This window comes from Loxodonta africana, chromosome Y (genome assembly GCF_030014295.1).
Source record: "Loxodonta africana isolate mLoxAfr1 chromosome Y, mLoxAfr1.hap2, whole genome shotgun sequence".
NCBI classification, from domain to species: domain Eukaryota; kingdom Metazoa; phylum Chordata; class Mammalia; order Proboscidea; family Elephantidae; genus Loxodonta; species Loxodonta africana.
Window position 1 is genome coordinate 16291499 of NC_087370.1, and position 26115 is coordinate 16317613.

General features: G+C 49.0%; 1 pseudogene; it reads right to left on the reverse strand.

Annotated features, from left to right (window-relative positions):
- Positions 1-885: 885 nt before the first annotated feature.
- Positions 886-23994, reverse strand: LOC135229034 (probable tRNA (uracil-O(2)-)-methyltransferase; annotated as a pseudogene).
- Between the last annotated feature and the right edge of the window lie 2121 nt (positions 23995-26115).

Here is a 26115-nt window from a genome sequence, read left to right on the forward strand (position 1 = left end):
GCACAGTGCCGCTTGCTGGGCTCCTGGTCCCCTCACAGGTGCAGGGCACAGCCTAACAGCTTGAGAGGCTGGACCTGAGGCTTCCTCCCCAGGAGAAGGGACCACGGCCTGGGTCTCCTAGCAACATCTGTGGAAGGGATGCCAGCCCGACAAGGAAGACCACCAACCTGAGAGTGGCTGGTGGAGGACATGCTCAATGGCCCTGCCACATCACATGTGCACTGGAGTCAAACAGAATGAGGAGAAAGACCTGACATCTCATGGTTCAGATGAAGAAGAGGAGGAGAGATACATGGCTGCTTCCTCCTGGACCTGCGTCAGCCCTGGGCCAGCTCGTGGAGCCAGTTGTGGGGTCAGCAAGCAGATGGGGCAGGGAGGAGGACCTGACCTCGTCAGGTACCCTGTAATTCAGGCTCAGTTCTGGCTCAATCCCCAAACGAGCTGGCTCCACAGAGCCCCCTAGCTGCCCGCCACCATCTGTCCTGGCTGGCAGCAAAGTCAAGAGAGGCAAGCTCCTTGCTGGACATAAAGTCATCATGGAAAGCTGTGCTCTGGTCAGTCTCCCTTAAGGGCCACGGAGGTCTGCATGCCCTGCACGAGAACAATCTCCCTTCGTCTTGTCTGATTCTCCCATTTTTGAAACTTCAAAGAGAATTGAAGAATTATCAAATCACTACCCCTCTAACCCATACACATACACTCAAGGGGATGGTGCATTTACCTGGCCCTTTTCTATCCAGTCTCTCTTCAGATCACAGCACAGGCTGAAAACGGGGTGCTGCAGAGCCTGACCCTTGTGCGTCAGAAAGGTTGGTTAAGGGTCCCATGTGATTACGCTGGGACTCAGCCTCCCTCTTGAGGCACCCAAAGTCTGCTGTGAAGCTTTTAGAGCACGAGCTGGTAAGCAGCCCATCCAATATCACCTGAGAACAGGTTTAGGACAGGTGGCCCCACGTGGTCGCCCGCAGCTGCAAAGGAGGAAGGGCGTGGTAGCTGGACGGTGTGTGCCCCCACCAGGTGTGGGACGCTTTACCTCCTGGGTTCCAGGGTTTCACGCTGGTATCCCAAGAATCCCCTCCTGTGCTTGACTGCTTCCTGCCCAACAGCAGATGGGCCACCTGCAGAACCACGCAGTAGATAAAGTCGTGAGGGAGAGCAGCACAGCTCCTCACGCGCTCTGCTGTCTCTGGGGGCTAGAACCCCAACAGCCAGGGCCCCTCTGCCGGAGCCCCACCCCCTCACACTGCAGGCCTGGGCTCAGCCCCATCACCCTGGGCTTTGGAGCAGTCCCGGCGGTCTGTTCAGTCTTGTCCCCTGGGTGGAGGACGGGAAGGTTCCTTAGGCAGTGGACCTCAAGGCCACCGCTGACGATGAATGTACTGAGACCTCCGCTCATTGAGGGAAACCTCCGCAGTGGGCACGTGTGTCCAGAACTTCCCGATGAGGCAAACCTGTGTTGGAAATAAGCAAGTCATCAACTCAGCAGGCTCACTGCATTTCAACATTCCCACAGAGTTCTCCTGCACTTGAGGACAAATTACAAAAACATTTTCAATCTCTATCACAAAAACCCATTTTTCAAAAAAGAGCACCAATACTAACTACTTAAAAATATTTTTTAAAAACAATAAAAATAAAAAACGAACACTGAGAGTTCATGAAAAATCTCACCCTGTGGACTTTCGGAGATCTGACAAGCAGGTATGAATTGCAAGTTGCCATCTTGGGGACAGGAGTCTGGGGCACGTCACTGATCCACCCCTCATTCGGTCTCACATGTGCCCCAGGAGCAGACATGACACTAACCCTAAAGAAGGGTCCGGCATCTTTCAATCACAGAGTGTCCTAAGAGCACCCAGGAACGTGTTGGAGGGAGGTGTACGCTAACGCTGATGACATGATAATTCCCCACGTTCTCTTTGGTACTAGCTTTGAAGCCAGTTTATCAGTCACAAAAAGAAGCCGGTATTGTTGCATCAGGGCCTAACCTCACTGACCGTCTAGCTCTGCTATCTCTGGTGTGTCATGTTGGGCATGTGACTCAGCTCTGTCCAGGGAAGAAGCATTGCCTGGCCTGCGCTAGCCAGCTGCCCTGTGCATGGCTTTATAAGCTATGACTCACTCACACCCACTGCTTCACTCACCCCAGCCACAGACATGAGGAAACCGGGGCTCAGGGAGATAAAACACTGGCCCATGCTTTCAGGCACTGGTGCATGGATGGCAAATGCACACACCAAAACCGCAGGATCCTTACCAACCCAATGACCCAACATGACCAGTTCCTGAAATCCCACCGCAGAAGACTATGGCTCACCAAAACAGAGGATACGTCAGACAATGGCTTCAAGGCTCTGAGGACCAGTCCTAGGAAAACCTCCAAACCCAATCCGAGCAGCGACAGTGTCACCACCAGTACTGCACATGACACCAGCTGAGGGGAGTCCTCTGAGTCTGGACCACAGGGCCACAGTCACTGTCATCAGCTAGCATCTACGGCATGCCAATGCTCGGCCAGGCTTACAGACATCACTTGTGTCACCCTCAACACACCCTGAGGTGGGCGCTGTTCTCCCCCATCTACAGACGATGACTTGGAAAGCTGTGTGGCCAGCCCAGGGGAGCATGGCCAGGGGGTGGAGAGCCAAGAGCTGAGCTCTAATCTGCCCTGATCCTTCCACATCAAGCAACCCAGCTCTATGAGTGCGATCTGAAAAGGGCACACTGAGTCCTGTAAAAGAATGGTATCAGAAAATTGATGTAAATCAACATAAATACTCCACACAGGTCGTCTCAAAGGGGCAGTCCCTCCCAGTGGAGGGGCTGGCTCCCACTGGGTCAACCTGCCCCAACAAGCACCATGAGAACACTGTTTCACAGATGGTGTGACGGCCAATTTCAGCCATCACCAAGTGACACTTCGGCTGAATTAGTGAGACCATTGTGAAAAAATCTGAAATCACTCTGAGCTTCTGAAACAGAGCAAACCTCAACTTCAGCCAATTACTCAAGAATCCAAACAAGGAGTGGGAATTTTACATAAACAGTTCAACTGCAGACAACGCTCAGGTTAGAAATCACTGCTGTCAAGCTGCCACCTGCCCTGGAGAGAGGCTCCGAGGGCCATCAGGGCATCTGCAGAGGAAACGGACTCTGCAAGGGCCCCACAGAGCCAGTACAGGCCCAGAGAGGAACTGCCAGGAGTCTCCAGAGGAGGGAACCGGCCACACAAGCCAACAGTGACCAGTGCTTCTGTAAAAGCATGTCAATCTTAAACGGGACCCTGTGACTCAGCCCGCACTCAGGGGCTAACCTGAGAAACACAAACCTTCCACAGAAACCCTGACAGAGCCTGAGGACAGCGGCAGTCTTCCTCTGTGTGAAAGCCGCAGTCAGCCCAACTTCCTTAATGAGATCCAGGTACTCTCGGTGCTGTGTCTTCTGGCTGTGCTGCCCAGGGTATTTCCTAACTGAGTCAAAGCAGCAGCAGGAAAATACAAAGAAATGACAATGGTAGGATGCCCTTCAAGAAAAATCAACAACCAGAGAAATCAAAAACCTTGAATAGTGTCTTTTAAGTCAAACACCAGAAATCCACTTGGCAATGATACATCAGGGCAAAACAGAAAAGATGTGCTCCTGGCTAATGCTGTCTTTTATATAAAAAAAATGAGCTGCAGCCTTCCCCAGCTTAATTTCTAAAAACAATGCATTGTGTTACGTGTCTTACCTATCTTTGATAAGCTACAAATCTGATTACATTTATAAAGAATAACTTTCTGTCATGGACAGGCTTGTTAGCCGTAATCTAAGACTTTCTGAAGTGGTGAGATTCCAGCTACACCTAAGAGGTCTCAGAGGCAGGCACACCCAAGGCCACTTTAAGACCTGGTGCCTGGCCTGTATTATTCCCTGAGCACTGAAACAGCCACACAACTCTTGGACAAATGAGACCTGCAGCAGTGCAGCATGCTCCTTGATGCAACAGGAGTGCGTGCTCTTATGATAAAGAGAACAACACTGCTTTGAAGGGTCTGCTGTATTGACAGGGTTTTACTTTGAAGTCAGACCCACCTTTTATCAGAAAAAACTTCCCCCAAAAGATGTATCTTCCAATATTGCCTATAACCACAGCAGAAGCAATTACAGCACTGATTGGCACTGTCCAGCACTGATCACCACTGTCCAGAAGACATACAACATGAGCCATCTATGTAATTTTAAATGTCAAGTAGCCATACTTAAAAAAATAAGAATAAGTAGGATACAGATTAACAATACATTTAATTCAACCAAATAAATTCACACAGTACCGTTCCAACAACTTGGAGTGGCCACACTCCAGGTGCTCAGGGGCCACACCTGGCTTAAAGGTTCTATCCCCCGCAGTGCTGTCTGGATAACAACAGAATGTCCTGGCCCCCACCATGCCAACTCCCCCTCGCCTGGCTTTGATGACAGCTATACACGGCCTGAGTTCATCAGAATAGTTACCGATTAACCAGTGCACGTCAGGAAATACGCTCTTATCCTCAGGTGAGACCACCAGAAAAAGGAGACTAAGTGTCAAGTAGATAAACCTGAGGCTGCAGAGGCAGCAAGGCAGAGAGGATGGGCAAAGGCCCTGAGGTCACATGCTGGACTCACACCACACACAGCCGGCTTATGTGCCAGGATCTGACTCAATGCCCTGTGGGATTCCTCCAGAGAGTGTGGGAGGCCGCCTGCTGCCTCGAGGCCAATAAGAGTCAGAGGGAGAGTGAAGGTCGCCAGCCCAGGGTCTCCCTCGGAAGGCATGTCATACTGGGGATTTCATAGTCATTTCTGGAGAAGGTCTTGTTGTTAGTTGCCATCAGGAGTCAATTCTGCCTCTGGGAGACTCCACATGTGAGCAGGAGAACTGCTCCAAAGGGTTTTGAAGTCTTTGACCTCTCAGAAGCAGACTGCCAGGCCTGTTTTCTGAGATGCCTCTGGGTGGGTTTGAACCAGCAACCTTCTGGTCAGCAGTCGATCGCCGAACTATTTATGCCACCCAGGGTCGAAGGCAACTAGGCAGACCTTTCTGAGGGCTAATCCCCTCTGGTCTAAACGTAAAAAGGAGCTGTGGGAGAGATGGAGCACACAAACTCTCTAGCTGTGGCAAAACGGGGGGAAGAAGTGGCCCAAGTGGGCGAGTGGAAAGCAGCCAAGCTCCAACACAGTGCTGAGGCCAAGGGTAGTGACGGCCAGTTTAGAATAACAGAGCCCAGGCGACGGGTATCTGCACCCAATCCCTGACACCTTCCATAGGCCTCTACCACCCTTCTACAACTCTACAGTCCTCTGGTTCTTAATCCGCATGTGTGCTTCTATTTACATGTAAATGACAAAGGAAACAGTAAGGCCAAGCTGGTTTATGTGTAATCTACAAACAGGAAAGACAAGTCTCTGGCACTGTTTATTCTTTATTACCACCCATACTAGATCTAAACTGGCCTATTTGTCTCTTTAAATGGCCTGTCTGAACACAAACATGGCACAGTGGCTAAGGGCTTGGCTGCTAACCAAAACATCAGCAGTTTGAGTTCACCAGCTGCTCCTTGGAAACCCTATGCGACAGTTCTACTCTGTCCTATAGGGTTGCTATGAGTTGGGATCGACTTGACAGCAATGGGTTTTTTTTTTTTTTTAATTAATGAACATAAACATAAGTTACATTTAACAGCTACCATAATCACAGCAACAGTTACCCTGTCAAGGGCACCCGAGACAACAAAACCCCACCTGCTTTTTATAAGGAGTTTTAATTGGTATTTTGAATGCAGCAAACTGCAATACTCTATTTCACGTATAGCCTTACAAACAATATTAAGACCCTTCATCATCACTTCAAGGCTGCTGTTACAAACAGGTGCTTTTTCTGAGCATCCTCCTGCCTGTCCTCAAAGGGGCTTCTGAAGGGGTGAAAGCACTAAGACCCCTTTTGATCTGCTCCTGGAACCACCCGCCGTGCTGGGAGAGAACCACTCCCTGGGAGGGTGGACAGTGCAGTGCACTTGTCAACAAGAACACTTTCACGTGTGGCCATGTCCTTCCAGAAGGGCCAGGCCTCCATAGAGCCATGCTCCCCAGAAACATGGAATGCCACTGGGAGGTATGACACCATCCTTTACTGAGACATCCTCTCTGAGCTCATCAGGAAGGGGAGCTGGAGTGGAACTGTCTAACCTCATGGTGGCTGTGTCTCCATAAGGAGGGCAACTAGACAGCTCACAGCTAGTCTGCTGTTGTCTCCACAGCTGCCCGGGGGTTTGGACCTGCTGCCTCACCTGCCCCCAACTTCAGTTCACTGCCTGCTGCCTCCTCCTTCATCGAACTCCACCCAAGCCCAGGACTTCCGTCTGCCCTCGGCACCCTGGCCCTGTGCACTGCCTGCTGTGCATCTCCCCAGGGCATTCTCCCCAGCTACACACCACATGGTCACCATTCATCTGTTGGGTCTCTGTACCCCATCCCCCTGCATTCACGCAGGAAGGATCTTTAGTCCCTGCTGCATCCCCTGCACCTACAAGAGGGTCTGGCAGGCGGGCAGGCCTCAAATATTTGATAAATAAATGAACTGCTTCATTATTTCTCCTGTTTTATAAGACAGATCTCTTACATTATTCAAAATTCTTTCTGGAATGAAAGGACAGTCATCCCTCAGTATCCGCGGGTGCTAAAGTCCCTTATATAAAATGGTGTAGTGTTTGCATATAACCTACACACATCCTCCCATACACCTTAAACCATCTCTAGGTTTCTAATAATACCTAACACAATGTAAATGCAATGTGAACAGCTGTTACACCACACTGTCCAGTGAATAATGACAAGAAGCAAATAGTCTGCACATGTTCAGTACACACGCAGTCACTGTAGGCCTGAGGACAGAGTACCCATCACACTTATGGTGAACAACAGACACTCACACGAGAGCTGAAGAGAGACAATAATCTGTGAGAGGGTGGGGGCTACAGCAGGGGACGCTGCACATCACTTTTTTTTTTGTCCCCAGATATTTTCGATCCAAGGCTGGCTCATATCTGCAGATATAGAACCCACGGACATGGTGGGCTGACATGCGTATCTGAAATAAAGCCCTTTTGAAAAGCATTAAGCAACATGTATAAAAACTCCTTTAATCCATCCTGTGCGCACCACCACAGTTCCCTCTAGCTAATCCTGCCAACCAGTCCAGTGAGGTGGAGATCACCCACCTTGTAGGGATCTGAGCTCCCTTCCATGGCCAGTTCATACCCCAGGTGCCAAAGCAGCCCTTCTCTCTCCTCCCTGGCCACTTGGGTGTTGGCAGGATGGGTTCCAGCTGCAAGCACAGGGTCCACAGAGCATCTGCACTGCAGGCCAGCCAGCCCACTACGCCCTTCAGGTGCAGTAACTCGGTGGGATGACTCAAACTCCAGTGAAAGGGCCATCTTTAATCAAGCAGAAAAAAATACAAACACATAAGGTGAGACTGAGGAAGGGACCTACCGGGAGGCCTCACTGCTGACCCACATGCCCCCATCTGGTCAGGCCCTGCAGGGGCGCCCCACTGCTAACCCATGGACCCTGCTCAGCCAAGGCCTGCAGGGAGGCCTCACTGCTAACTGAGACCTGAGCAGACAGCCATGCTCCAGGCACTACTAGAGATGGTGCCAAACAGAACAAGTGTCCTGGCTCCTCCCCCCAGGCAGCTGGAGGGCCACTGGCCTGGAGGAGGATGCATACTCGGGCAGAAAGCTCTGCTGCTGAGCAAAGAGCACCCCTACTCCAATTTAGCCAGAAAGGGTTGAAAAGTATGAAACTTCATTCCATTTACTTCTACCTCTGTGAATCCCACAGTGATCATACTCACACTGGTCAGCGTGGCCACACGTCTGACAGGCTGGCTACACACAGGGCCTCTCATCAGAAGAGTGGTCACACGCACATAGATTAGCACAGCCACAGGTCTAACTGGCTAACAACACATGGGGCCTCTCACCAGAACCACCTACACGACGGTGCAGTCTGCACTAAGACCACATGAATCAACAGAGCTCGTACCTCCAGCTGCATCTCTGGTCCAAACATGGCCTGTATTTTTCTTCTTCAGGCATCAATCCCTCTGCATGGATGCTGAAATAATTTTAGAGGTGAAAGATCAAGCTCAATCATCATACATTAGCCAAGAGCTATGAAGCCCTGCATGGACCACCCCAGTATTCAGCATGAGGCCCCAAAGCATTCACTGATGGTACAAGCACAAGTTCTCAGCCATCTGCAGTAGCTGCCCACCGCACACGGCACCGACAGGCCCCTGTGCTCCGCTCACAGTGGCTACAGGTCCTCGCAGGGGCACGAAGCCAAGGTAGTCCTACGTCTGACCACAGCGCCCTTTAATCTAGAAACACTTCCTGAGACCAGGACCAAGACCAGGACCAGGACCAGGACTCCTGGGGAACATGAGCCCAGCTCTCAGCCCTCAGTCCAGTTCAGATTTCTGGGCACTGTTCTCCTGATTTCCAGCCGTGCCACAGCTGGTCCTCTCAGGTCACTTCTGCTGGCAGTGACCCTCACCCACAGCTTCTAATCGTGTGCCTTTAGCTCACACAGGGCCACCTGACTTGTGCGCATGTCTAGGAGGAGGTGGTACAGGACAACTCCTGCCACCCCGCCCCACACCAGCTTCCAAATCACCTAATGTGCCAACACCCACGGACAGCCTGTGTACAAGGATTACAGCCACAAGCTCCTTTTTTTATAAAACACCTCCAGGGGTGTCAACAGCTCCGCATCAAGCTCCCGCAGCTGTGTGCAAACACCTGTCCCAGTAGGTGGAGGCTCAGCAGGGAGACAAGCAGCTCTGAGGTCAGGCAGGCTGGGCTGTGAATCCCAGGCTGGCCTGTGTCCTCTGCTCGCAGTGGGGAAACAGTGCCCACTATACCAGCTATACCAGGAGGAGCGTGAGGACACACACTGCACTCCACAGGCCGGGTCCTGTCCTAAGCACCTCGCTGCCTTCAGCCCTCACTGCACACACAGCTGGTCAAGGGGTGCAAAGCCCTATGCCATCCTGCCCATGTCGCTGTGTGTGTGTGACCAGCCTGCCATGCCAGAACAGAAGCTTCTCGAGGGCAGGTCCTGCCTGACCCTTCATCCTCCAGCAGTGCCCTTAAGTGGTACGTTTTCAAGAGGAAAAAAAACCTACAGCAAAAGTACAGATGCTGCTGCTGCTGCAAGCCTGTCATTTTACAGACTCACACAGGAACATCCTGGGGACTGCTCTCAAGTCTAAAGAAGTCACCGGTTTTTCTCTCATTTTACAAACAAACAGGAGCTTTTAACTTGTCACTATTCTGATAGCCAGCTAGGCTCAGAACCAAGACTATACCGGCAAGAACAATCATCAGTGGACCCTGGGCTTGACTTGCAGATACCCTGGAGAAGGGGCCTGAGTGGTGCATTACCCCGGCACAGCAGAGTATGTGCACCAGTGGGCCGTTCCCACAGCCCATGTCCACGAACGACTGGTCACTACACGCTCAGGTCGCTCTTCTTCCCACAGGATCTAAGTAAACAGGAAAAAAAGCAAACTTAAAAAGGAAGGAAAGGCCAGTTTGTAAATGCACTCTAGCAGAGAAAAGTTCAGACACAGATCCCGCTGAGATTACAAATCCCATGTCCACGACCAGACGGCCAGGTCCTTTTATGGCCTGGGCCTTGTCACAGACCACACACAGACAAGCAGGTCAGACTGGCTCTCCACCCAGTGCGGGGCAGTGCCAACTGCGCTCAGGCCTGCGTGGGGCACCTAAACTCTCTTCTTCCACTCAGAGTCCACATTAAAAGGCTCATCTCAGGGGTTTTGCCTGTATTCCTCAAATTCTGTACACTTTGATGATCAGAAACAAAAAACGCTATTTCTAAAAAGTCTTAAGAGAACTGCAGTTGAAAGGAAACTGCAGATTATTTAGCCTAAGCATTTTATTGGAAACCCTGGTGGCGGAGTGGTTAAGTGCTACAGCTGCTAACCAAAGCGTTGGCAATTCAAATCTGCCAGTCGCTCCCTGGAAACTCTATGGGGCAGTTTTACTCGGAATCAGCTCGATGGCAATGGGTTGGGTTAAGCATTCTATAGATAAGAAAATCCAGGCTATTAAGTCAGGGCCCAGGCCTGATGGACAAGGCCAGCCAGCACTTTGTGCTTCATTCACACTCAAGTTCCTTCTACTCTCACGCTACGGCGCTATGCACACCAACACCATCATGTGCAACAACCCCATGACAGCCACCAACTGACCGTCAATTGTGACCTCAATGGCCGACCTGTACTGCTGCAGCATCTGTCGACAGCAACCTTCGCCATGCCATACAAATGCGGATCATAGGAAGCCTTACCAAGAGGGACACAGCGATGGCCACATCTTCATACACAAACTTTTCAGGATCTGTCACTTCTGGCCACACTCATGATTTAAAGCACGCATGTGAACTGTGGCTTCATTTCCTCACCATCTCACGATATGGAGTGCAACCCCTGAAAGGGTAAGTCCAACTAGATGAACCACACACATAATAAAGTAAAGATGTATACAGAATGTGGGTGAGGTGGGCATAGCTTGACCAAAGTAAATGACGTCACTAAGAAACATACAAGAAAGGATGCTTTTGGTAAATGCTTTCACATATACCTTTTTGCAACAACCACCAAGAAGTGTACGTGTGGTTACATATGTACGTGTGTAAGCATTCATGGATACAGGTACGTAAGGTATGTGTATGTATGGGTGCATTTATATAAACACATGTGTGTGCTTGCACATATATTCAAATATACAATAAAGCACTTAGTCATCTAGCGCTGCTATAATAGAAATACCACAAGTAGATAGCTTTAACAAAGAGAAATTTAGCTCCTCACAGTAAAGTAGGCTAAAAGTCCAAATTCAGAGTGCCAGCTCCAGGAGAAGGTTTTCCCTCTCAGCCTTCTCATCAATCTTCCCGTAGGCTTGGAGTTTCTCCACACAGGGACCTCGGGTCCAAAGTTCAGATTCTTAGGGACTGCCCTCCTGCTTTCCAACTGAGCCACGGCTGGTCTTCTCGGGTCACTTCTGCCAGAAGTAACCCTCACCCACTGCTCCCAGCACTGTTTTCTTGGTGGTATGAGGTCCACAACTCTGCCTTTTATATCTCAAGAGATTGTCTCAAAATACAATCCCGTCTTGTAGACTGAGTCCTGCCTCACTAATACAACTGTCACCCATCTTCCCTCATTAACATCATACAGGCAGGATTTACAACATACAGGAAAAAATCACACAACACTGAGAATCACAACCCAGCTAAACTGATACATGCATTTTTGGGCGGACATAACTCAATCCATGATAAGCATGTAGCGGGTACAGTTATGGATAATTCTTGGACATAATCAAACACCTTGCAGGATTGGTTTTCTGGGTTTGAAGGCTTAGGGGACATCTCAGTTAATTGGCATAACATAGTTCACAAAGTTTATGTTCTACATTCTAGTTTGGCGAGTGGTGTCTGGGGTCTTGAAAGTTTGTGAGGGGCCATGGAAGATAAAACTATTGGTCTCTACTTGTCTGGAGCAAAAGAGAGAGAAGGAAACCAAAGAGTCAGAGAAGAAACCAGTCTACAGGATTTATTGTGTACATAAGCCACGGCCTCATCTACCTGAGATAAGAACAACTAGCTGGAGACCAGCTATCACTACTAATCATTCTGATCAGGGCCACAATAGATGAATCCTGATAAACAGGAGAAAAATGTGGAACACAACCTCAAATCCTTAAAAAGTCCAGACTTACTAGACCAGGTGAGACAAGAGGACTCCCTGGGACTATCGTTCTGAGATACTTTCAACCTTGAACCAAAACTATCCCAAGGTCAACTTTTAGCTAAATAAGAGACTGTCTCAGAAAATACTATCACTTGTGAGTAGTACTGTAGTGAAATGAGTTTCTTGGTTCTGTGAAACAGGGAGAAAAAGAAACTGCATGAGAGACTGTCCCCTGGACCCTGAGGAAATGTTACAGTTGCCATAGTCCTTTGGAGAAGCTTGTTACCTTTGCCCAGGGATGAAGCCATTCCCCTTCAGCAGAAAATGTCCCCTATTATATGAATAAATGGAGCCACTTACAAGAGGATTGATCAGTTACTATGCAAACATTGTTGTCAGATGTCACTGAGTACAACAGAGCCAAACAATGCTTGGTCCTGCGCCATCCTCATGATCACTGTCATGCTTGAGCCCATTGTTGCAGCCACTATGTCAATCCACCTGGTTGAGTGTCTTCCTCTTTTCCGCTGACCCTGTACTCTGCCAAGCATGATATCCTTCTCCGGGGACTGGTCCCTCCTGACATGTCCAAAGTATGTAAGACATAGTCTCACCATCCTTGCTTCTAACGAGCATTCTGGTTGGACTTCTTCCAAGATAGACTTTTTTTGGCAGTCCACAGTATATTCAATATTCTGCACCAACACCACAATTTCTTCGGTCTTCCTGATTCACTGTTCAGCTTTTGCATGTATGTGAGGTGACTGAAAACACTATGGCCTGGACCAGGTGCACCTCAGTCTCCAAGGTGACATTTTTGCTTTTCAGCACTTTAAAGACGTCTTCTGCAGGAGATTTGCCCAATGCAACGAGTCTTTTGATTTCCTGACTGCTGCTTCCAAGGATGTTGTTTAATCTTTGACAACGTCAATCTTTTCTCCATTTATCATAATGTTGCTTATTGGTCCAGTTGTGAGGATTTTTGTTTTCTCTATGTTGAGGTGTAATCTATACTGAAGGCTGTGGTCTTTGATCTTCATAAGTAAATGCTTCAAGCTCTCTTCACTTCCAGTAAGCAACGTTGTGTCACCTGCATAACACAAGTTGTTAGTAAGTCTTCCTCCAATCCTGATGACCCGTTCTTCTTCATATAGTCCAGCTTCTTGGATGATCCTGCTCAGCATTGATGGAATAAAACCAAAAAAACCCATTGCTGTCAAGTCAATTCCGACTCACAGAAACCCCAGAAGACAGGGTAGAACTGACCCACAGAGTTTCCAAGGAGTGTCTGGCATATTTGAACTGTCAACCTTTTCATTAGCAGCCGCAGCTCTTAACCACTATGCCGCCAGGGTTTCCTCAGATTGAATAGGGATAGTGAAAGGGTACAACCCTGATGCACACCTTTCCTGACTTTAAACCACACGGTATCCCCTTTTGTTGTTTGAACAACTGCCTCTTGGGTCCTCCTGAGCACCATTAACTGTTCCAGAATTCCCATTCGTCCCAATGTTACCCATGATTTGTTATCATCTACACAGTCAAATGCCTTTGCATAATCAATAAAACACAGAAAAACATCCTTCTGGTATTCTCTGCTTTCAGCCAAGATTCATCTGACATCAGCAATGATATCCCTAGTTCCACGTCCTCTTCTGAAACTAGCTTGAATTTCTGGCAGTTCTCTGTAGATACACTGCTGCAGCTGCTTTTGAATGATTATGCAAATAAAATAAAATAAAAGCCACCCAACAAGATGGATCCACTTGCCTATATAAGCACCCATCCCAAAGAGATTAGGGAGGGACTTCACTACCACCAAGAAGGGCCTAGAGTGCAGCACATCCTTTGGACCTGGGGTCCCTGCACTGAAAACCTCCTAGACCAAGGCGACAGAAAGCTGTAACACTGGAGTGGCAGCAGCAGAACCAGGAGACTTCTATGAGACAGTGTGGTGGGCTTCCTGGTCCACAGAATGGGGCAGCTACGGTGGGCTTGCCCACCCACAGAGCGAGAGAACTGAGGGCCTTTGGTGAGGAAGCCTTGCTGGGGAAGTAGGGTGCCTTCGGGCAATAGCTGGTGGAGATAAAAAGCTGTAGTACCTGCCCAAGCAAGGGCCAAGGTCAGGCCCAAGCGGGGGTCCAGCAGCAGCAGCTGGGATGAAGTTGTCCTGATTGAAAGCCTGTATCCTGAGTTACTCCTGTTACTTCCAAGCTGATCCTGATCCCATGTGGCTTCCCTAATAAACCCCATAACTGTGAATATTGTCTGTGAGTTCTGTGTGGCCACTGCAACAAATTATTGAAGCCAACAGAGAAGTACAGCACTGTGGGACGGCTGGCTGGCATCAGAATTGGTGAAAAGGTTGGAGAGTGGCAGGGTAACTGACCTCCACCTCACAGGGATCAGCTTTGGGCTGAAGCTGATTCTCATTCTCCCTGAAGTCAGATGGGGACAACACTACTGCTGCAGTACTACAGCTGCTCCTTCACAAGCCATCAGAGTGAGACCAAACAGTCAACAACTACTCTAAGGCAAAGATGAGAAGGTAAGGGGGCATGGAAACTAGATTACTGGAAACAGAATAAGCAGAATGGAAATAATGAGGATGTTCATACACTGTGAAATGCGTAACCAATATCACTGAACAATTTGTGTGGAAACTGTTAAATGGAAGCTTAATTTGCTGTGTAAACTTTCACCAAAAGCATAAGGAAATATTATTAAAAAATATATATATATACATTTTCTAATTTCCACTGTAATTTTTTTTTCAGTGTATGGCGTATCTGGAGCCCTGGTGGCTCAATGGTTAAGAGCTCAGCTGCTAACCAAAAGTTAGGCCATTTGAATCCACCAGGCATTCCTTGGCAACCCTATGGGGCAGTTCTACTCTGTCCCATAGGGTTACTATGAGCCAGAATCAAACTTGACAGCAGAAGATTTTATAGTATACTTAGAAATGAAAGGTTAATTTTCTAACACTTTGGAATTTTCCAGTTATCTTTATAAATTAGTTCTAGCTTAATCACACTCTGGCCAGATAACAAATGTATGATTTTATGCCTCCGGGGGGAAAAAGAAGAAATATATATACGCTCAGCTGCTAACCAAAAGGTTGGCACTTCCAATGCACCAGCCAGTCCTTGGAAACCCTGTGGGGCAGTTCTACTCTGTTCTATGGGATCACTATGAATCAGAATCAACTAAGTGGCAACAGATTTGTTTTGGTCTGAGTTTACATATAAGCCTGTTCCAAAGGCAAAGATTCAGGACCAGTCTCTCCCGATTAGAGATGTACAAAAAAGCAGCATGAAATGCCCATACCACCTGCGTGTCCAGGACAACACAGCCTGGAGCAGGGCTGTGCAACGAAGGACAGATATACAAGTTTCTAGATGCGGCAAATCGTTAGCAGGAACAAGCATCCAACTACAACTGTCCTGTTCCCTATATGAGGCTACAGCACAAGTAAGTGCAGACCACAGATGAATGCCAACTGTTTAGGGTCTGGAGGCAATGGTCTGGCCCCACCAGCATGCCAGAGCCACCGCCGCAAATACTAGTTGGCCAACCATCTCTGTCTCCCAATCGGGACAGTGACAAAGCCTGCACCTCAACTAATGCACAGAAGCAGAACTGTCCCAGTGCTTTGAAACACGGTGAGCTCTAGCTGTGCAAATGTAAGGTCTTGTTATCAAAATTGGTGATGTGCAGAAGAAGACAAGACCCTTTTCTTATCACATCTGCAACAGTACTGTCGTTTCAGCCATAGGTATGTACAGCCTGCCACAGGCAACCATGAGGGTGTATTTAGACTTACTGTCTGCATCTGTGTGAAACTAGAAGGTTTACAGGAAAAGCAAATTTACCTTTCCTTGAGTGATCATACTCAAGGGTATTCCCCCAGAATTACAATTCTATACACTTTACATCTCTTTACACTTCTCTTTATGTTCCTGGTACAGCTTGCTTGTACTTTACAACAGAAACAAGGGACAGGGTGTTTGTAAACTTGTTCTTCGTGCTCTCCAGAGACCACTTGGCCAACCTGACCAGGAACTCTTTTCCAAGCCAGGTAGGTTTAGGATAGACAATTCCATCAGAATGCCATCTTTCTGGACAAAAAATTAAAACAAATACGAACCTTTAGAAGTAAGAGAAATATGAATAAGCAGAGTTGCTTTTAATTATTTTTAACTTATACATTTACCTCTTAAATGACCTAGAATCTTCAAGCTACCTAAAGAACAATCCACTGAAAGCACAAAACACTGAAAGATGAATTAGTCATTTAGTTCTCACCAATCCTGTTGGCCACGAATGAGCTGAATTTGATATATGTTGCTGATCTTAACTTATAAATTCCCCTCAGTGTCTTCTTTCAAAGGTAAGAAAGTGACGGATCCATGAAGGACATCTGGGAAAAAGAGACAGGATGATAAACTAAAACTGCTCAGTTCAGTGTCTCACCAGAAGGGGATTAAAAGTGGTGATAAATATGTCACTCTGCCTTCCATCTCACCAGTGGCTCTCCCAGGTGCACTATTTTCATCCATGCCCAGAAGGACAGAGATGCTCTGGTACGTTGTTGCTGCTGTATCTTGGTGACTAGAGCGTGCCAGGCACAAGGTAGGCATGGACAACAGGTCCTGGTTAGGGTAAGGCAGGGCAGGACCCGTGAGGCACATGCCATCTGCTGGCCAAACCAAGGCAAGTGCCATTGACATTGAGCCTCTCAGCTTGAAAGCTGCGGTCTGAGACCAAAATGACCTCGGTCACAGCCTGAGACCAGGACAACCTCCGTCATGGCCTGAGACCAGGACAACCTCCATCACAGCCTAAGAGACCAAGAAAACCGCCATCCCGGCCTAAGACCAGGACAACCTGTGTTATGGCCTGAGACGAAGATGACTTCCATAATCACACCCTGAGACCAGGACAACCTGTGTTATGGCCTGAGACGAGGACAACCTCCATAATCACACCCTGAGACCAGGATAACCTGTGTTACAGCCTGACCAGGACAACCTCCGTCACAGCCTGAGACCACGACAACCTGTGTCACAACCTGAGACCAAAAAAACCTGTGTCACAGCCTGAGACCAGGACAACCTCCATCAGAGCCTGAGACACCGAGATAGCCTCCGTCACAGCCTGAGACACCGGGACAATCTCCGTCACAGCCTGTGACACTGGGACAGCCTCCATCATGGCCTTAGACACCAGGACAACCTCCATCACAGCCTGAGACCAAGATGACCTGTGTCACAGCCTGAGACCAGGACACCCTCTGTCACAGCCTGAGACACTGGGACAACCTCCGTCCCAGCCTGAGACCAGGATAACCTCTGTTACAGCCTGAAGACAGGACAATCTGTGTCACAGCCTTAGACCAGGAGAACCTGTGCACAGCCTCAGACTGGGACAACCTCCATCACAGCCTGAGACCAGGACAACCTCCATTATAGCCTGAGACCAGAACAACTTGTATCACAGCCTGAGACCAGGACGACCTCTGTCACAGCTGAGACCAGAAAAACCTGTGTCACAGCCCGAGACCAGACAACCTGTGTTACAGCCTGAGACCAGGACGACCTCTATCACGGCCTGTAGCCAGGACAACCTGTGCCACACCCTGAGACCAGGACGATCTCCGTCACAGCCTGAGACCAGAACAACTTGTGTCACAGCCCGAGACCAGGACAACCTGTGTCAGAGCCTTAGACCACGAGAATCTGTATCACAGCCTGAGACCAGCAAGACCTCCATCATGGCCTGTAACCAGAACAACCTGTGCCACAGCCTGAGACCAGGACGACCTCTGTCATAGCCTGAGATCATGAAAACCTCCATCACTGCCTTAGACCAGGATGACCTCCGTCACAGCCTGAGATCACGAAAACGTCCGTCACAGCCTGAGACCAGGACGACCTCCGTCACAGCCTGAGATCAGGAAAACCTCCATCATAGCCTTAGACCAGGACAACCTCTGTCACAGCCTGAAACCAGGACAACCTGTGCCAAAGCCTGAGACCAGGAAAACCTCCGTCGCAGCCTGAGATGAGGACAACCTGTGTCACAGCCTGCGACAAGGACAACCTGCTCCACAGTCTGGCCATGATCTCCAGACTGGAATGGGACATAGCAAACTGCCAACACCAGACGCCAGTTCAGACAGGTGAACATCCTTCTAGGCCCTCCTCTTGGGGATTTATGCTGTGGAGCCCTCATGACTTGCAGGCACTCTACACTCGCCTTCCCATGACAACCGCAGTAGGAAGTAATGTTCCAGAGTTCAGTGTGCTTTTGCTGTACAGCCCTCAGAGCGCTCCAGGGCTGAGAGGGCGTATAGCCTGCAAGCGCTAAGTGTTTCTTTTTAAGTTTCCTTTTTTATATCTAAAAGTCACGCTAGTTTTACAACCTATTTCATAATGAGGAGCCTTGATGGTGCAGTGGTTAAAGCACTAACAAAAACGGATAATTTCTCTTAGATCTTTGATTTACTGACCATTCAATAAGGTATGTGAAGTGCTGACCCCAGGCCTCACAGTGGCTGCGCCATGAGTGCTGGCTCAAGATGTAGGAGCTTCAGAGGCAAGTGCACCCCCTTAGTGGCCAGATACCCGTCAGTTCTGTAGCCACCAGCTACTCCTTTCCTCTGCAGCCTGTGCTTCACTAGTACCAAGATCTGTGTGTGCCATTCTTTCAAACGCTCTGCTGTTCACACCTATGTCTTGACATAAATTGCTCCTTTTTCCCTTTCTTTCTGTTGTTAGGTGCTCTCGAGTCAGTTCCCACTCGTACTGACCCTATGTACAAGAGAACGGAACACTGCCCAGTCCTGCGCCATCCTCAGGATCACTACTGTGCTTGAGCCTGCTGTTACAGTCACTGTCACAGATTGAATTGTCTCCCCCAAAAACATGTCGATTTCGTTAAGGCCATGGAACGCTCAGTCTCATGATGTCTGTTGCCCAATTGGAAAACTGTATGATAGACTAATAAATCTCTAGTGTTGTTTAAGGACTCTGGTTAAAGTATTTGGCTGCTAACTGAAAGGTTGGTGGTTTGAATCCCCAAGCCACTCTTCAGGATAAAGATGTGGCAGTCCACTTCTGTAAAGATTACAGCCTTTCAAGGCTTGTGAGACAGACTTACTCTATTCTACAGCGTTGCTATGATTCAGAATCAACTTGAAAAGACTTTAAGGCAATGGGGTATGGGTACAGGTAGCATTGTTTTAACTTTGTTTCTACTCTTAGAAATTATTTAACATCTCCTTAATCTATCCGTTGTTAGCTGAAGTCAAGTCAGCTGAACTTCACGGAGACCTCCTGCACAACAGAATGAAACACTGCCAGGTCCTGTGCTATTCACGTGAGTGGCTGCAGATCAGACTGTTCTCATACATAAGGTTTCGCTGCTTGATTTTCAGAAGCAGGCTGTGAGGTCTTTCTTCCTAATCTTTGTCTGTTCAACCTTCCCCTGACAGATAGGTGGTGGCTGTGCATGAGGTGCATTTGCTGCTGTGGAAGGTGAGAATTCTACCACTGAACCAGCACTGCTAAATTCCTGCTTTTCAATCAATACCCAGCACACTTTTCACCTTCTCCCTGAAGCCTTCCAGACACCACCCCCAGTCAATCACTGCGTCCTCTGTATTAAAGACACACACTACTACGCTCTGGGGGAAAAAAAAAAAAGAGGGAGAACACAGCAAGATACTACTGGCTTTTCAGTGACCCGAGACTCAACGAATGCTTGTTTATCTTATTGTATCCTACCACTAGCAAAAACACGCTTACCCAGCACGACCATTTCTCTCCCCGGAGCAGTGAGCGGGAGCTGACGGTTCGTTGTCGGAATGATGGTTCTGAGAATCACGTAGAAGTTGCGCGCAGCGTCTTCCTGCGGTGCTGTCTCGGTGCGGGCGAAGAAAGCCAACAACCCCATTGCTGCTGGCGAGGCTTCAAGAGAAATCTTCCCAGAAAAAATACAGCTCCGAGGCGGGGAAGGCGTCCTCCGCCGACCCCAGCCCTGCTCGGCTGCCCGGGGTCCCTCGGCTCCTCGTCTTGCCAGCGCCGGCCCTCGGCCTCCCGAGTCCGCGCCCTGCCGTGCTCTGCGCAGGTCCTGCTCGCCGTCTGGGACTCAGGCTGCATTTGTGGGACCCCTGACCAGGTCTCGTGCCCCGGTCCTCCGGCCCCGGGCCTGCCCTTGGCCAGAGGCCGCGGGCCTCGGCACGGGGCAGGGCGGCGCTCCAGTGGGCCTCCAGGCGGGCGCCGCACTGCCGCTTGTTTGCCGCCTGCGGCCTCTCCAGCCACACGGCCACGGCGACCTGGAAGACCCCCGGGAGCAGCGCGCCAGGGTACCACACCGCGGCCCGACCTACCTCCCCCACGACCAGCCTTCACCCATACCCAGGGTGGGGCGCGGCGCGTTGACGCAACCCGGAGCGTCGGCGTTTTTGCGCTTGACGTCACGGGGCGGGGTGCTTGGGCGGGGAAAGCAAACTAGCAAAAGAAAGAACTGGATTTACATTTTATGGTGTTCCTGGCCGCGTGTATATAGATGGAAGTGATCCGTTCGTCGCTTATATACGCGCCAGGGCACAACTGACGGGTGCTGCGGGGCCTCTGGTGGGCCCCAGTGCGCAGGCGTGGGGATGGCCTAGGAGGACAGAGATGAGGCCGGACAAAAGGCAACCAAAACACGGAACAGGGCGTTTTGGAAAGTAGCGCAGGGGACATGCTGGCAGTGGTGGTTCACTGGTAAAATTCTCATCTTATAAGTGGGAGGTCAGTGTTTATGTGCCTGCCTTCCCCAATTGCCCTGGCGTCCAGGTCCTGTCACAGGATCACACAGAAGAGGCAGGACGTATTCCACTGGAAGGTGGGCTGGGCACCTCGGTTAGGAAGAACGTCCCAGGAGATCCCCCTTTGGGAAGATGCGGTGAACCTAAGAGGACGGGGAGCGGTGCGTGCTGGGGAAGACTGGAGCCCAAGACCTGAAAAGGAGCAGGAATCCAACTGTGCAGCTCTTGGCTGAGGAACTTAACCTTTGCCCTTACTCTCTGGGGATCCATCCAAGAGCTGTTGGTGCCAGGTAGTAAGGATTGGAGCGGAGCTTCGAAGAGAGTTCTGGACATGGAAGATTTATAGAATCATAAAGAGCGTCCAAGAGAGCGAATCTGGGATCTAGCTGATTGTCTCCATGATTGTTTACTGACAAGTCGAGGAGTTTTGTGAGTGTTCAAAATTACTCTTACGTGGCTTCTGTGAAGTGTGCAGCCAAGAAACCCTATGGTGCGGTTCTAGTCAAACGGGTCGCTATGAGTCGGAATAGACTCCATGGCACAAAACAAGAACAACAGCAATGAAACCTCACTTTTTTGCCACTTGCATCCTAATTTGTTTTCTTTTGTGAGACAGCTATAGCTAGGTGCATTCCTCTGCCTGGGCACTGCCACAGATGTTTCTTAGCCCTGAAAGTTCTCTGTCCACTACGGGTCCCCAGGAGGAACAGAGACAGTTAACCAGTAGCTATCAAGAGGATTCTGACTCATGACGTTGCTGGGTGGCATAATCAGTTAAGCGCTTGACTACTAACCAGAAGGTTTGTGGTCTGAATATACCTAGACGTGCCTCGGAAGAAAGGTCTGGTGATCTTCCAAACGGTCACAGCTAGGAATACCCTCTGGACCCGTTCTACATTGTGAAACGGTAATGTGGGTAAAACATCAAAGATTTCTTCTTCCCTCTTTTTGTACTTTAGTCCCTCGGCTGGGATTTGCAATTCCCTAAAATTGGGGCATTGGTGATTCAGTGGTAGGATTTTCACCTTCCATGTGGAAGACCCTCATGTACAGGCAGCACTGGTCTGTCGTTGGAGGCCTGCGTGTTGCTGCGATGCTGAATAGATTTCAGCTGAGCTTCCTGACTAAGATGGACTAGGAAGAAAGACCTGACAATCTACTTCATAAAATCAGCCAGTGAAAACCCTGTGGATCTGTAAAAACGGCGAGGTGATGGTGTCTGAACTCCTCTAACTTCACAAGGGGAAAAGAAAAAAATCAAAGGACTAAGGCTGATTCCTGTGAGGCAGGGGTAAGAACACCTTTTCTCTCTGCCATCTTTACCAGTTCTGACACCAACCATCCCTCCTGCAGCACCCTCTGCTGGGTCTGATAATTCGTGGCAATGACCACACAAAAATCACAGTTCATACTTAAAATTACGGGGTTTATTAGAGAAGTAACAGTTATAATTCAGGCTCAGAAACACTCAGGATACAGTTCTTCCATCAGCTCTTTCAAATGCTCAGAATACAGCCTCTTCCCAGTGGTGCTTGGAGGCACACCTCTCCCTGGCCCTAGGCCTCTGAACAAAGGTGCTTAGCTTTCTCTCTCCATGGGCCATGAAGCCCACCGCTCCATCTCCTGCTGCCAGTTGTCCCCTGAAGGTCTCTCCTTCCTTGGTGGTGGTGGGCTTTTCTCTTTCCTGCCTCTGGGGTGGCTCATTTCAAGGCCAGCAGGATGGCAAAACTGACCAGTCCCCTAGGTGGGTAGGAATTACCCTATCATATAAGCCCTCCCAGTTACGTGGGTGGGAGTTACAAGACCATGGCTAGAAAGTCCACACTAAAGTAATTAATTGCACCACGGAATCACAACAGTCTGATCCACAACGATCATGGAAATGGCACGGGACCGGGCAGTGTTTTATTCCATTGTTCATGGAGTTGTCATGAGTTGGGGACTGACTCAACAGCAGCTAACAAAGCAACAACATAAAGCTGCTCTCACAGTCAAAAAGAAGTGAAAACTAACTCATCATGTGACTATCAGGGAGAAGCCCATCAATCAAATATCTATAGAATTAAGTAAAAGATAAATTGAATGGTACAACCTCACAGAGGAGCCCTGGTGGTGCAGCGCTCAGCTGCTAACCAAAAGGTCAGCAGTTCGAATCCACCAGCCACTGTGTAGGAGAAAGATGTGGCAGTCTGCTTCCGTAAAGATTTATAGCCCAGAAACCCTATGGGGCATTTCTACTCTGTCAGTGGGGTTGCTGTGAGTTGGAATTGACTCTATGACAGTGGGTTTGATTTTTGGTTTAGATAACCTCACAGACACACAGGCTGTCTCCAGCGCATGCAGTCTTTGACCCGGCAGTTGGTTTTTATGCTGTCTGACGGTGTTTAGACAACCCAGAGCTCACCAATCACCACCACAAATCTTTCTAAGCCTCTAAAATGTATAGGGACCTGGACTTCCGGCCACTGGGGGAGGCAGGCACATGAACAAGATGATGGCTGTGGAATATGGCAAGTGCAGCAGTTAAGGTGTGCACAGGGTTCAGAGGTCAAAGCAGCATTTGGGGGAGTTGTTTACTCTCTAGGGCCCTTGATATCTTGAAGCAAAAGTGCTGTGAATGGAGAACTCACTGACAATTAAGTTAAATAAAAATAATGTTTTAAAAGTAGTTGTAGAGGAGTCTAGACTTCAGAAAAACTGATTGTCCAAATACAAGGCACAGCAGGTATTCATAGGAAACCAAAAAGAAAAAAAAAAGAAAACCTATTCCAACTCAGTGACCCTGTAGGACACAAGAGAACTGCCCCATGAGATTTCTGAGGCTGTAATCATTATAGAAGCAGACCACTACAGATTTCTCCCTCTGAGCGGCTGGTGGGTTCATACCACTGACCTTCCAGTTAGCAGCCAAGTGCTTAACCACTGCACCACCAGAGCTCCCCTTGACAGGAAATAGAACAAACAACATTTCCCAAGGTTATAGTAGTTTATTCACAGTAGGAAAAACAAGTTCTTCTCCCATGATTCTCATGCCTGCGAAGGCCATAATGTATCTGCAATTGTCAGGATTATAAAAGTTAAGGGCAAAGTTTGTCCTAGGGAGTTAGCCACCTACAGGGAAGGTATGGCGTCCACTTTGATTTCTCAGCTTATGGCAGGAGTGCCGGTTTGTTTACATGTGGCTCAGTCCCTCATAGCTCTTATACTCTGGGCTCTGCTCTCCTGTCTCTGGGCTTGCTGTGGCCCCGAGGCCTTAGCCATGTCCTGGCCCTGGCTAATGTAGCGCCCACTTTGGGGCACTGGTGGTTCGAGGTTAGAATTCTTACCTTCCATGCAGAAGACTTGCATTCAATTTCCGGCCAAAGTACCTCATGTCTGTCAGTGAAGACGAGCACACTGCTGTGATGCTGAGCAGGTTTCAGCAGACCTTCTAGACTAAGATGCTCTAGGTAGAAAGGCCTGGAAATCTACTTCTAAAAATCAGTCACTGAAAACCCTATGGATCACAGTGGTCTGATCTCCAGTGCCTCGTGGGGAAAATGGGGCAGTGTTTTGTTCTGCTGTGCCTGCGGTCACCATGAGTCGGGGGCTGACTTGACAGTGGCTGACAACAATGGCCTCTGCTGCATGTCACGTCCATGTGGCACACAGGCATCACAGAGAGAGGCTGGGGAGCAGAGACCTGTGGGTCTCCAGAGGGATGGGTCGTAAGTCCAGAGGCTGATGCTTGGGAGGGAGGTGGGAAATCCAGTGCCATGTGGGCTGGCACCCTCACACAAGGTCATGTCAATTCCATGCTGGATATCCTATTGAACTAAAAATACAATTAACCTGCCTCCTGCCTCCAGTGCTCCACAAGATCTGGCTCCCTTTCCAACCTTGTTTCCTGGCCCTTTCCCGACCCACTGAGCCCCTGTCACAATGATCTGTTTGTTCTCTGAAGTTGCCAAGCTCATTCCCACCTTGGGGCCTTCCTACCAGGCAATCCCTCTGCCTGACTGCTCCTTCCCAGATCTTCTGTTCATTCATGGGTCACTTTAAATGCTGTCTCCTGGAAGGGGGCTTCCCTGACCACCCAAGCAAATAACCCCAAATACTTTGTGTCTTATTGCCCTGTACTGTTTTCTCCTAATTGTTCGAACTTTGTTGTTTGTGGTCTCCAGCCTCAAAAACATATGCATCAATAGGTTGGGAGCCCCGTCTGGCTTGTTTATCACCATTGGTGTTGTTGCCCAACTCACGGTGATGCCAGGCACAAGGGAATGAAATGCCTAGTCCAGCACCATCCCTGTGATCAGCTGTGGACTGGACCATTGTTATCCATAGGGTTTTCACTGGGTGATTTTCAGAAGCAGATTGCCAGGCCTTTCTTCCTAGTCTGTCATAGGAAGGTCCACTGAAACCTATTCAGCATCACAGAAACAGGCAAGCCTTCATGGACAGACAGGTGGTGGCTGGGCGTATCCCTAGCATATTTTTAAGCACTTAGGAAATGCCCAGTGAGTAATTACTGAATGAGAAGGTCACCGAGTGAAGGCATGGCAGGAGAGCAGCACAGAGGGAAGGCTGTCCAGGATGGCCTTTCACAGTTGCTGGGCTTAGAGAGCAAGGAGATAGCTGGTAAGAGGCAAGCTTAGGTCAAGATTCCAACCCACTGTCTGGGCTTGGGAGTAATCTCTGCTCAGTGCTTTCCTATGGGATTGTCTGCCATGATGGAAATGTTCTGTCTGCATTACATAATATGATAGTCACCCTCTCACGTGCAAATCCTGGTGGCATAGTGCTTAAGTGCTATGGCTGCTAACCAAGATGTTGGCAGTTCCAAATCCACCAGCTACTCCCTGGAAACTCTGTGGGGTCATTCTACCCTGTCCTATAGGGTTGGTATGCGTTGGAATCAACTCGATGGCAATGGGTTTGATTTTTAGAGTCACATGTGTTTTTTGTGTGCAGCTGCTGCTTCTCATTTTGAATCATGCCACATAAGCAAATGAAAGGCCCCAGGGGCTTAACTCCATCCATGTCATTAAGGTTGGCACTACTTTGAGGAGTCAGCTCTTCCCCAGTTATATTTTGAGTGCCTTCCAACCTGAGGGGCTCATCTTCCAGCACTTGAAAGAGGAAGACCCTCAATGAAATGGACTGACACAGTGACTGCAACGATGGGCTCGAGCATAACAACAATTATGAGGATGGGACAGGACTGGATGGTGTTCTATTCTGTAGTACACGGTGTTGCTATGCATTGGAACTGACAATGATACCTAACAACAACAACAGTTACATGTGGCTACTGAGCACTTGAAATATAGCTACTGAAACCAAGGCACTGAATGTTAAATTTGTTGTAGTTTTCAATTGCTGTCAAGTTGGCTCTGACTCATGGTGACCTTATGTACAACAGAAGGGAACGTTGCCCAGTCCCGCACCATCTTCATGATCGTTGGTATATCTGAGTACATTATTGAAGATATTGTGTCAATCCATCTCATGG